The sequence below is a fragment of the Notechis scutatus genome, chromosome 1, assembly GCF_049901735.1.
Source record: "Notechis scutatus isolate UNSWTSFEM ecotype Mainland chromosome 1, rNotScu1.2, whole genome shotgun sequence".
Taxonomy (NCBI): domain Eukaryota; kingdom Metazoa; phylum Chordata; class Lepidosauria; order Squamata; family Elapidae; genus Notechis; species Notechis scutatus.
Window position 1 is genome coordinate 170,230,323 of NC_142009.1, and position 13,285 is coordinate 170,243,607.

A 13,285-nucleotide genomic window follows, 5' to 3' on the forward strand; every position below is an offset into this window, starting at 1 on the left:
ATAAATATAGTTTTGAATACATGAGATAGTTACTTATAAGAAAAATAAAAAATAGGACAGGGATGGTAGACACGTTGGTGTGTACAGGCCTCTTAGGAACGGGGTGAGGTCAATAGTAGACAGTCTAAGGTTAAAGTTTTTGGGGTTTGGGGAAGAAACCACAGAGTCAGGTAGAGTATTCCAGACGTTGACCACTCTGTTGCTGAAGTCATATTTTCTGCAGTCAAGTTTGGTGAGGTTAACCTTGAGTTTGTATCTATTGTGTGCTCTTGTATTGTTATGATTGAAGCTGAAGTATTCATTGACAGGTAGGACATTGCAATGTATGATTTTATATACTATATTTAGATTGGACCGGAGGCGGTATAGTTCTAGGTTTTCTAGGTCTAGAGTTTCAAGTCTGGTGGCATAAGGTATTCTGCAATGAGTAGAGGAGCGGATAACTCTTCTTGTGAAATATTTCTGGACTTTTTCAATTGTGTTAATATCAGATACATGATATGGGTTCCAGACTGATGAGCTGTATTCAAGTATAGGTCTAACAAATGTTTTGTATGCTCTGGTTAGTAGTGTGATATTACCAGAGAAGAAGCTACGTAGGATTAGATTAACAACTCTTAATGCCTTTTTAGCTATGTAGTTATAGTGGGCTCTAGCACTTAGATCATTTGAGATGAGTACTCCAAGGTCCTTGACAAAGTTTGGATCCTCAACAAGGTCTTGACTATTTAGCTTGTATTTTATTTTCTGATTTTTTCTGCCAATATGTAAGACAGAGCATTTATTTGTTGAGATTTGAAGTTGCCATTTGATTGACCATTCTGATACATAGTCAAGGACTTTTTGGAGGGTAGTAGTATTGTCTGTGGTGTTGAATAGCTTTACATCATCAGCGAAGAAAACACAGTTGCTCTTAATATGATCACAGAGAGGTCATTTATGTAGAGTATGAAGAGAGTTGGTCCTAAAACACTGCCTTGGGGGACACCACTGTTGACAGGTACAGAATTTGATAGGACGCTCCCAATTTTGACCAGTTGTTGTCTGTTTGACAGGAATGCTTCTATCCAGTTATGTAGGTGTCCAGAGATACCATAAGATTTTAGTTTTAGTAGTAGTTTGTTGTGTACCACTGAATCAAAGGCTTTACAGAAGTCTATGTAGATTGCGTCTATTGCCTTGCCCTGATTGAGTTGTGTAGTCCATATGTTTTTGCAGTGTAAGAGTTGCAGATTACAGGATAGTTTTTTTCTGAAACCAAATTGTTTATTAGAGAGTAGGTTGTTTGTCTCTAAGTGGAGGATAATGGATTGGTTAATAATTGATTCCATGACTTTACAGGTGACGCAGCATAAGGAGACAAACTATTTTTATACTATTCTGAAAAAATAAAATCCTAGACATCAGGAATGAACTTTGATTGAATGGAAACTTTGCCTTTCCCATACCATATTTATGAACTCAGCCAGAACTGTGTTTTCTTTTTTTTTTTTCCAATAATTTTTTTATTTTTATATTTTAAAAGCATCTCTTTGGGTGAACAATGTGGTTCCAGGTTTTTACATCTCAATACAAACATGACCATGATTATATATTCAGTTTTCATGTCCAATTTCATAACATATTATTAGTTATTCCATTTTTTAAAATATTCTCATATATTATTATATTCATTGCACTCATTTTATCCAATTTCAATGCATGTTGTAGCTTAATTCATTTTTCTTTAAATATTCTCATGCCTTCTTTTACAATATTATCTAAATTCTTGTTTCCTTTCCATACTCATTACACATCTTTACTTATATCTTATTTTTATATCTTTACTTATATCTTTACTTATATATTACTTATATAAAAGCATAAAACCTCCTTTCTAAAAATTACTTATAAGTTTTAACAAGGCAAATAAACATTATTTTTAAGGCATGGTTCCACATTATCACATTTCCATTTAAGCACATATATATCTTTTCCAAATTTCTCATTATTTCTCCCTTCACTTTTATTCAATTATATTTCTTTCTATCAAGGTTTTATTAATTCTCAATCAAACATAAACACACAAAATACAAAACATAAAACAAGACATAAAAAGAGAAAACCTCCTTAGTTATCATTTGTACATGTCTTTTCTCTCCCTTTAGTTTTATTCCTCCAAGGTTTTATTAATTCTCAATCAAACAAAGCTAACCAAAACACAAAACATAAAACTTCTTTTGAAAAGTGGCTTAGCCCCGGGTTACATCCTTTTTTACAGACCTAAATCAAATTCATGCTCACCTTATATACCATTCATATCTTATTAACCATTCTATATTTTCTATATAACTTCTCCCTTCTTTTCACTCTCTTAATTATATTTTGTTTATTTCATCTTATTTTAAAATAATTATGCTTGTATCCTTTGTCCTTTCTTTTCCAATTGCACTTCTGGTTGCAAGGCGTCGGCGGCGGCAGGAATCCGCTTCTCTGCGGGTCCCTGCTGTGCTCGCCGCTGAGGTACCCCCGATCCAACCCCCGAAGGGGCAGCGGAAGACAGAGGAGATCCGGGCAGGGGTCTGGGGATATCGCACCCCCTTTCCCCAGCCAGCTAGACTCCTTTTTCCTGAGGCGGTGGAGCGGCTGTCAGAAATGGCAGCCACAAAGGAATCTTCAACCGGATAAGACTGTGCAGGAGGAAGAACCAGAAGGAGAAGTTTTCTTGGCTGAACCGGGACATTAAGTTACTTTTAAAACACCCTGGAAACCTGACTTTTGGATTGATACATTTGTTTCCAAAAGAAGTTGTTAAAGCGGCGAAAGTGCTGAAAGGAAAGTTCACTCCCCTTCCTTACGGAGAAAGCAAATGAGCACAGAAAAACCTGCTTCTTTAAGGTAAAAATAAGCTCTTTGTTATAAGTGGGAAGGAGAGGACTAAAAAAAATCTTTAAAAATTTGTTGGAGGAGACGCCTTGAAGATTATAAGATCAGCAACCAACTGTAATACGGCTTTAAAATATATTTGGGATTTTGCCCCAGGAGGAAAAATTGCAAAGAGAAGAAGAGGAAATAATTTATGTCTGTTTGGATTGTTTGATAACTTTGACATTTGGAAATTACTTTAAGATTAAAAACATCTGGGTTGTTCTTAAAAATTGACAATGGCACTATCTGTGAATGAATTAAAAATGGAATATGAAAAATTAAAAGAAAGACAACAAAAAGGCAAGGATTCTTTGGGAGCTGTCTTCCACTTTTTAGAAATGGCGGTTTCTACATACCAGCAAATACTTGAGGAAGAAGGAGAAGGAGAAGAAGAAGAAGAAAAGGAAGAAGCCATTTTAATGGACAAAAAAGTTCAATTAAGAAAGAAAATAGGAAGAGAGGAAGGAAAAATGAGAATTTAAGATTCAATAAAGCAACCAAGAAAAAGAAAAATAAGGTGAAAAAAAGGTACAATGTTAGAAAGCAATTGAAAAGAGAAATACAACAGAGAGGGGAAGTTAAAAAGGTGGAGGTTAGGAGAGGGGGGGAGCAAAAAGACCAGACTGGAGAAGAAAGGGAGGGAAAAAGGGGGGAAAAGCCACAGTCTGAAACAAGATGCCAAAAAGCAGGGTTTTTTTTAGAAATAAAGGATAGTGTATAATTAAAGAAAGATTCTGCAAGAGTACATAAGATAGTATTGTAGTATCTGCATTTGAAATAGTTTACTGGAATATTATAAGATTTAACAAAATATTAAAATATTAAAATGTTTAATAATGATAGATCTCAATATTTAATAAAATATTAAAGAGAATGTGTAAAATGATTAATGTTTAGTTATAGTTTAATTCGTTATTTTCTTAATGTTATTATAAACTTTCTATTTCATTTTCTTATTTTAAAATAATGTATTAATTAGAATTAGACTAGAATGGAAATTATATACTTAACTATATTATAAATTTATTATTCTTTTATTTTAAAATGCAACATGTAGAATGTACTAAGCAGAATCAGGATGGAAATTATGTATTATTTTAAGTGTTACTTTAGGGGAAAGATAGAAAGGCGTCACACTTGAAAAGTGATTACAGGGGAACTTTTTTGTTCATGTATCTCTTTTCTATGATGTTCTAATATTTCACTTTTCAGGTTTTTTGTTTTATCATAATAGAGTTCCTCTTATTTCATTTCACATTCCAATTTTAAATAGACCAAGCACTTTCCAAAAAGTCACTGAAATTTTTCTTTTACCATTAGGTGGTGCTCTCAATTCTGTTTCCATGTTTCACCCTTTATTTTTTGCTTTGTCCCTTTTTTAAGCTTTTATTAAGTTTGTTAATTCCAATTATTAGCTATTATCCCTTTTTAACACAGACAAATCCAGCATTTGATCAATGCCTATTTTGCCAAAACCCAAATAATTATCCAGCTCAATTTCAAAATATTTTATAGTCAAATGTTTTCCTCTAAGTTTTTCACATCCAAATTAATTCTTCTCAAAGTCCAAAGTCCAATTTCATAAATTCCCAATTTTCTTCTCTCTCCCTCTCTCTCTCTCTCTCTAGTTGCCGCTTCTACAATCTTTAATAAAAATTCTTTCTTTTAATTCCGGGGTACTTTTTAATGTCCAAATATTTTGCCTGGTCCACACATCGTTCACAGCTTCACTGCTCCAGCACAGTCTTAGTTTCCTGGACTACCTCCCATCTTCCCATTACATCCCATTTTTTTTTTTTACAATTCTTTTTCCAAAAGGAAGAAAATAACCATTATTCCCAAATGATATCAAAAGTATAATAATTATATTATTTTACTTTTAATATAATAAATGAAAAAAATAGAATAAAATCATAATAAAAGATAAAATTCATCAATTTCAAGGTAAATAAAAAGTTGTTTGCCAAATTTCATTAAATATTTTAGGTTGTTTGCTTTTTAAGTCCAAGCAATTTATAGACTAGAAAATAATTTACTTATAATTTCCCTACCAATTAACTGCATTGGTTTTGCTGCAGGGGAGGTTGCCACTAGCTACTTATTTTTCCTTCCAAATTTTTTCCATCTTTTTACTCATTTAGCAATAGCAATAGTATTTAGACTTATATACTGCTTCACAGTACTTTACAGCCCACTAAGAGGCCATTTTACTGACTGCGGAAGGATGGAAGGCTGAGTCAACCTTTAGCCAGTGAGAATCAAACTACCAAACTTCTGGCAGCAGTCTGTAGAAGTAGCCTGCAGTACTGCATTCTAACCACTGTGCCATCATGTCTCTTGGCAAAGGATGAGACAGATACTTTCATTGAACAAAAGGTACCCCAAATTTACTTCTTAGATTTCAAGTATTATATATTAGGAAACAAAATATACACTGAGGACTAATCCATGAAATTTCTATCCTTTTGTGTATTAAAGTGTAAATAGCTAGAAATATGGCATTTTAATCTGCAGGAGATTTACCACTGCAAAAACTACCACCTCCAAATACTACAAGCTTTTTTCTCTGGCACACACCCTCTACACTGAATAACAGATGAAAGTTGACTTAATTTCCCCTTTGAAAAAATTATTCTCTTTCACACATTTCAACCCAATTAGAGACAAGGCAGATTAGTGTGGAAAAGGCAGTTAATTTTAGAAAATGTATGCATAAAAATCAAATGTGTTTAATTATTTCAATATTTTTAGTATGTGACAGATTTATTTTAAATATGTAATTAAATCATTCTTTACAAAATGAAATGAGAACAGCAGAGTAAACTGTGTAGATCTCTCTACATGGTTTTATTTGTATTTCCATTCAAATTATAGTTTGTTAACAAACAACCAAAAATACTGATTCTGAACTATTCATATTTTCTACGAGACAATGAATGTTCTATGTATATGTGATGTTAAATATCAAACTATGTTTTTCTATACTCAAACTTAATATTTATAATCCCTGTTATTAGAAAACTTTCCTAAATATTTAAATGCCTTGTTATGTTTTTAGCGTATATCATTTTGCCAGTATGTGTTGTTTTCACCTGAGAAATGAAACAAGACTTTCAGATACCTGAACAGCAGTACCTAAAACCAAAAATAAAATGAACATTGGTCTTATCTGAATGTTCTTTCTCTTTCAGTGGTGAGAGTCGTGAGTGAGAGGGGAATGACTCCTGTCCTTGCTGATTGGACTGAGTCTGCCTAATTGATTAAGCCCCGCCCTGTGCCACTGGCCAAGCCCCAGCTTTCGGCGAAGCACTTGACAGACTGGACGTGTCTCTGTAGATTCAACGAGAAAAAACCCTATATCGCTCCCCCCCAACCCACTCCCACACATATAAAGGGACTCTCTCACCACTAAAAAAGAAAGAACATTCAGGTAAGGCCAATGTTCATTCTCCTTTCCATGGCTATGAGAGCCCAGTTAGTGGGACATACCAAAGCTGAACTGTCCACGGGAGTGCTCAAGTCTGGTCCTGCTCGTACCATTGCCTATGAACGCTCTGCAGAACCCTTCTGCCAAATGCTGCATCAGCCAACACGAAGGCATCCTATTGATAATGTCTGACGAATCGAGAGGGCGATGACCATATAGCAGCCCTGCAGATTTCTTCGATAGGTGCCTGTGTGGCCCAGGCTGCCATCATAGCTGTGCTTCACATAGAATGAGCAGTCACCCCCCGAGGCACCGGAAGAGACCTACTTTCATAGACTCTGGAGATGCAGGAATGAATCCATCAACCCACTGTCAATGGCGTGACTTTGGAACCCAAGGTGGCTGGTTGAAATGACACAAAAAGAGCCTCTGTCCTGAGAAGAGCTGCTGTTCTACGAATATAGATCTTTAACACTCTGCAAACTTCCAGAGTACGCCATGCCTGTTCCAAGGCATGAGTAGGATTAGGGCAGAAATTTGGCAAGGTAAGCTCCTGAGCCCTAGGGAGCCAGGAGTTGATCTTGGGCAGGAATGTGAGATCCAATCTAAGAGCAACCCTATCCGGGTGGAAGATACAGGGATCTTCCCTAACAGACAGAGCTTCTATTTCAGAAATTATCCTAGCCAAAGTGATCGCCACTATGAATGCCACCTTAATGGACAACATATATAGGCTAATGGGTCTAAGAGGCTCAAAGGGAGTCCTAATCAAAGCTTGAAGTACCTTAGGGAGATCCCAAGCTAGGAACCTATGGACCACTGGAGGTCAGATATTGGATGCTCCTTTTAGGAACCTACAAATAGTCTGATTGAGGGACAAGGACCCCTTCCTGCGAGTGTGAAGCACAGAAGAGAGGGTCGCCACCTGTCTATAAAGGGTAATGGCTGTGAGCCCTCTGTCTAGTCCATCCTGCAAGAAATCTAAGATATTGGCTGTTGAGATAGCCATAGGCTGAAGGCCAGCTTTGTCACTGACAAAAGGTCTTCCAAGTGGCATCACAAATGCAATTAGTAGAGGGTTTCCTGACCACTTGGATCCTACGAATTACCCTCTCCGAAATGTTGTGCTCTCAGAGAGCCCTGCTGAATCGCTATGTGGTCGGTTGTAACCACTGAGGCCCTGGATGAACTAGGGCCCCCTGATGCAATGATATCTTGCCTGGAGGGAACCTCCATGGTTTGGTGATGAAGAGATTCACCAGATCCGCAAACCAGGGACATTGGGGCCAATCAAGAGTGAGAAGTATGACCTCCACCCTCTCCTCCAGGATCTTTCTGATGACCGCTGGCAGAAGCAGAAGAGGAGGAAAGGCATACAGAAGGCCCTGAGGCCACCTGCTCTTGAGAGCGTTGGTCCCCTCCGCCTCCAGGGTCATGAACCTGGTGAAGAACCTGGGTAGCCTGACATTGCTTGCAGAAATAAACATGTCCACTACTGGTTGGCCAAACCTCCGGGTCAGCTCCTGAAATAAAAGAGGGTAGAGACTCCACTCTGAATGGTATATCCTGGCCCAGCTTAGCCAGTCTGCTTGCACATTGTCAATACCCAATATATGTTCTGCCTGAATGGAGAAGAGATTTTTCTCTGCCCAGTGACCCAAGCATTCCGCTTCTAACATTAAAGACCTGGACCTGGTTCCACCCTGCCTGTTTATGTGGGGCTTGTTGGCTATATTATCACTCATAATAAGGACATGAGACCCCTGTTTCAAAGAACTAAACCGTTTGAGAGCTAAGCGGACTGCTCTCAACTCCAACCAATTGATATTTCTCTTTTGTTCTAGTGTCGGCCTTGTGCCTTCTGTGACTGAAGATGAGCCCCCCCGCCATCTGAAGAGACTGGCATCAGTAGTGATGATGAGCTGTGGGGGCTCTTTAAATAGGTGGCCCTTGCCAATTGCTTGGGATTGCAACTACCTAAAGGACTGTTTCACTGACTTGGGGACCCTGACCTTACATGAGGAGTGACTCCTTCCCGCCTTTTGATAAGGCAAGAGGAACCACTGCAGTGTCCTTGAGTGCAGACATGCCCAAGGCATGATGGAGATGCAAGACACCATCTTCCCCAGAAGCTGAGATAGAAGGGCCAAAGGTACCGTATTCTGCCCTCTGAATTTTGCCTGGCCAGTGCCTGTAAACTGTCACGGCGATCCTGGGAGATAAAAACCTTACAAGAGACTGTGTCAATATTGGCCCCCAAATGTAATAAACATGTAGTGGGGATGAAGTGACTCTTTTTGGTATTGATTGAGAAGCCATGGGCCTGTAAAAGGGAAACTGTCAGCTAGAGGTGTCTCAGGGCACTGGTCTCCGAGGATGATTGAATTAAAATATCATCCAGGTAGCATTGCACCCTTACTGGAACAGCCCACAAATGTGCTGCTAGCACTGTCAGCACTTTAGTAAAGACCCTAGGGGCCGAAGATAGCCCAAAGGGCATGGCCCTGTATTGATAATGTTTCCCAGAATAACAAAAATGCAGGAAACATCTCTGTGACTGATATATCCTGATGTAAAGATATGCTTTGGTGAGGTCAATTGAAGTGAGAATGTCACCCTCTCAAGTGCTCTCCAAAATTGTTTGAAATGATTGCATCTTGAACCACTTGTAGAACAAATATTTATTAAGCCTTTTAAGATCCAGAATAGCATGCCACACCACCACCACCTGAAGCTTTGGGAATAACAAAAAGCTGGGAGTAAAATCCCATTTCTTGTTGACTCAGAGGAACTAGTTGAATAGCTGTAATATCCAGAAAATGCTGTATAGCCTTCTCCATAAGTTCCCTCAGTGATGCCTCCCTGGATACAGGACAAGGCACAAAGAACCTGGGTGGTTGTGATCTAAATTCTAGGAAAAGGCCAGATCTAACTGTATCAAGTACCCAAGCGTCAGATGTCGTAGCTTCCCACCAGTCAGCAAAACAGGATAATCTGCCCCCAATGGGAGAACTATCACTACAATTAACGAGAATGTTGGAAAAAGCTACTTCCTCCTCCACGAAAGGGCTGCTTGCCTGAATACAGAATTCTGTCCTTGGCAGCTCATTCTTTTATATATATATAAAGTGTGGTGGTGGCATCTCGTGTGGCCCTCGTGGGTGTGGGTCTGGTGTCATTCATCATGTTAGGCACTCGTCTGTTCATGAGGGCGGGTTTCCAAATGGCTGGTAAGCGGGAGGTGTCATCTCTTTTATTCATGCTGTGTGGGCGTTTTTCTATCTCTATGGCTTCTCTGATTATTCTGTTGTTGAAGTGTTCGGTTTTGGCGATAGTTCTGGTATTGTTCGCGAAAACCGAACACTTCAACAACAGAATAATCAGAGAAGCCATAGAGATAGAAAAACGCCCACACAGCATGAATAAAAGAGATGACACCTCCCGCTTACCAGCCATTTGGAAACCCGCCCTGATGAACAGACGAGTGCCTAACATGATGAATGACACCAGACCCACACCCACGAGGGCCACACGAGATGCCACCACCACACTTCCACGTAAAAAGCAGACTCACACCCACACAGAAGATGAGACACGACCACAGACCAGAAGCCGCACTGCAGCTGCATCACTACCCACTTCAAACCCCCTGAGCCATACATGAAGCGAACTGACCCCCACCATGAAGATGCAGCACGACCACGAACTCGAAGCCAAACAGCAAGATCACAGCTCACCAGCTCAAATCTCCCAGTAACTAAGACCAACCTGACCACAACCAAGCCCCCACCTGAACAGAAACACACGTCCAGCCAATCAGAACATGGCCAACCCCCAACCAATCAGAACACAGCCAAACCCCCAACCAATGAGAACACCCACCACCCAATCAGAACACAGCCAAGCCCCCACCCAATCAAGTCACACCCCCACTAGCAGTTAAAAGGAAGAAGCAGCTGCAAGCTCACATCACTCTGAGAAGCACAGAGCTGAAGACAGAAGCCTGAAGATGATGAATGAGACTTCATCGAAACGTTGCCTAGATACTTCCAATCTTACGCGGGAGAAAACCCGAATAACCAAAGATCCACATACAAATACCCACGAGAACCTCAGAAAACAAATATATATATATATATATATATATATATATATATATATATATATATATATATATATATATATATATATATATATATATATATATATTTATATATTTATTTTCTTAAGTTTTAGTACTTACATGTATGGTGTTCGGCTTGGTTCGGGTATTTTCCCACGAACCATTGTAGATTGTTCTTTTAAAGTTGTAAAAACGTTTCAGCAGAATCTCATCTGCCATCATCAGGCTTCTGTATATATAATACAGAATATATAAGCCTGATATATATATATGGGGATCTTTGGTTATTCGGGTTTTAATACAAATATACAAATTTGTATTATATAACATACATATATACAAATATAACATACAAATACCATGAGAAACCTCAGAAAACACACACACACACACACACACACACACACACACACACACACACACACACACATATATATATATATATATATATATATATATATATATATATATATATATATATATATAACAACAAACATTGACAAACACAGACATAAAACATCAAATAAACCCATCTTTCCATTATACAGTGTATCAGTTGGTACATATCTCTTGTGCACAATATCAAGTCTTTCCCTCCTAAATTTAAATTTAAATTCATATTATGTAAATCAACTATCCATATCATATTATATTATTGTCAAGTCATTATTAGACTTTAATTACAGATTCCTGTCATCCTTTCCGAGCAAATCTCAACTTTTACAAGACCTAGTTCATAATATCATTCATTTCACTGTAATCAATTGTAACATATCCTTACATTGTATTATCTTTACTATTATGTTATATTTGTATTATATGTATTTACTTCTCTATTTTCTTATCTAGCCATTGGTAAAATAAATCCCATATTTTATAGTATTCTTTATCTTCTTGCTCTCTAATTGCCAATGTCAATTTACTCATTTCTGCACATTCCATTATTTTCTTAATCACCTTCTATTGGAATTTTTTCATTTTTCCAATTTTGAGAAAATACAATTCTAGCTGCTGGTAAAACATTAATAATCAAATATATCAATCCTTTACTGTATCCTTCAGGTAAGATACCCAATAAAAATATCTCTGGCTTCATGTCTATATGCTGTTTTGTCATTTTTTCCAGCCATGTATGAATTTTAGTCCAGTATCTTTTGGCTTCCAGATACGTCCACCACATGTGATAATACGATCCAGGTATCTGATGGCATTTCCAACATTTCTCCGATCTGTCCTTGAACATCCTTGCAATTCTTGCTGGGGGTAAATGCCACCTGTAAAACGCCTTATACAAATTCTCTTTATATGCTGTTGACATTGGTAATTTATAGTTTTGAATCCATAATTTCTGCCATTTTTCTAAATCTATCCCATATCCAAATTTTTCCCCCAAGCAATCATTGTTTTTGACTTGTTCTTCTAACTTCACTCCAAGTAAATAACCATATAACCTTTTAATCATCCTCTCACCAGTACCTGTTAAAATTTCATCTAATTCAGTAAGTTTATTATGAAACCCTTCTGTTCTACTATCTTTATCATATCTAGAATGTATTTGTACATATGAGTACCAATTCATCTTTGTTTCTTGCTCCTCTAGTTCTTGCTTTGTTCTGAGTTCACCCTGTTCATTTAATAATTCACCATATCTAACTGTGTGTTCCATTATCCAAAAACAATTGGATAAGCAAATGCCTGTATATTTGATAACCAGACTGGTATTTTCATATAATGTTGTTTTCTTATTTTCTCCCATATCATCAATAATGCATCTTGAATATGTCTTCTAAAATACCCATGTGTTTTACTTTCCTTATACCATAAAAATGCATGCCATCCCAATATCAAATCATGACCTTCCAACGTTAACAATATAGTATTCCTCAAAACAAGCCATTCTTTCATCCACATCAATGTTACCGCCTAGTAATATAATTCCCAATTGGGTAATCCAAAACCTCCTCTTATTCTAGCATCCTGTAACAATTTAAGTTTTATCCTTGCCTTCTTTTCCTGCCATATATATTTCAATATTATTTTATTTAAATCGTCAAAATATTCTTTCCCTAATTTAATTGGAATTGTCTGAAACAAATATAATATCTTTGGTAATATATTCATTTTAATTGTCGATATTCTCCCTATCAGAGATAATTGTAAATTCTCCCATTTTTTTCAGGTCTGTCGCAATCTGTTGTTTTAATTTATAATTGTCTTCCTTCAGTGTTCCACATCTTACTGTTAATTGTATTCCTAGGTATTTAACTTTGTTTGTGATCTTTGTTCAAACTCTCTGTCAGTTCTTTCTTTTGTTTTTCCATCATGTTTTTAACTAATATCTTAGTTTTATTTTTATTTATTTTCAATCCTGCCACCTGACCATATTCTTCAATCTTTTCTATTAACTTGGGCGCTGTTTTCAGGGTTAGGGTTAGAGAACTATCACTACAATTAACAAGAATGTCAGAAAAAGCTACTTCCTCCCCCATGAAAGGGCTGCTTGCCTGAGTACTGGATTCTGTTCTTGGCAGCTCATTCTTGTGGCCACTCCTGATGAATGAAAGCTTGCCTCTGCAACCCTCTGCAATGAGCAGAAGCCACAGATTCAGGCCTTCTTAACAATTGTAGGCTTTCCACTATACCTCTCCTTATAGCCTCAGATATGATTGCCTCCATATGAGCAGGTACTTCAGCTCAGAAACTTCAGGATCATGCAGGCCTGCAGCAGTGTGTGTCAATGTGGCCTCCACCCCTGGTCTGGGCCTTCTAGGGGGTTGCTCCCATGATTCACCTTGAAAGGCACCTTTCATAATCCCTGCCTACTGCCA

General features: G+C 37.6%; 1 protein-coding gene across 4 annotated transcripts in view; it reads right to left on the reverse strand.

Annotated features, from left to right (window-relative positions):
- Positions 1 to 13,285, reverse strand: part of PARD3B (par-3 family cell polarity regulator beta) — a 926,621-nt gene that overhangs the window by 828,247 nt on the left and 85,089 nt on the right. Inside the window, exon 2 of one of the 4 annotated variants that reach the window (XM_087949490.1) lies at positions 7,730 to 7,857. The exons of the other annotated variants lie outside the window; for them this stretch is intronic. The gene's annotated coding sequence lies outside the window, so the exon portion shown is untranslated. The remainder of the gene's footprint in view (positions 1 to 7,729; positions 7,858 to 13,285) is intronic. 4 annotated transcript variants of the gene reach the window in all.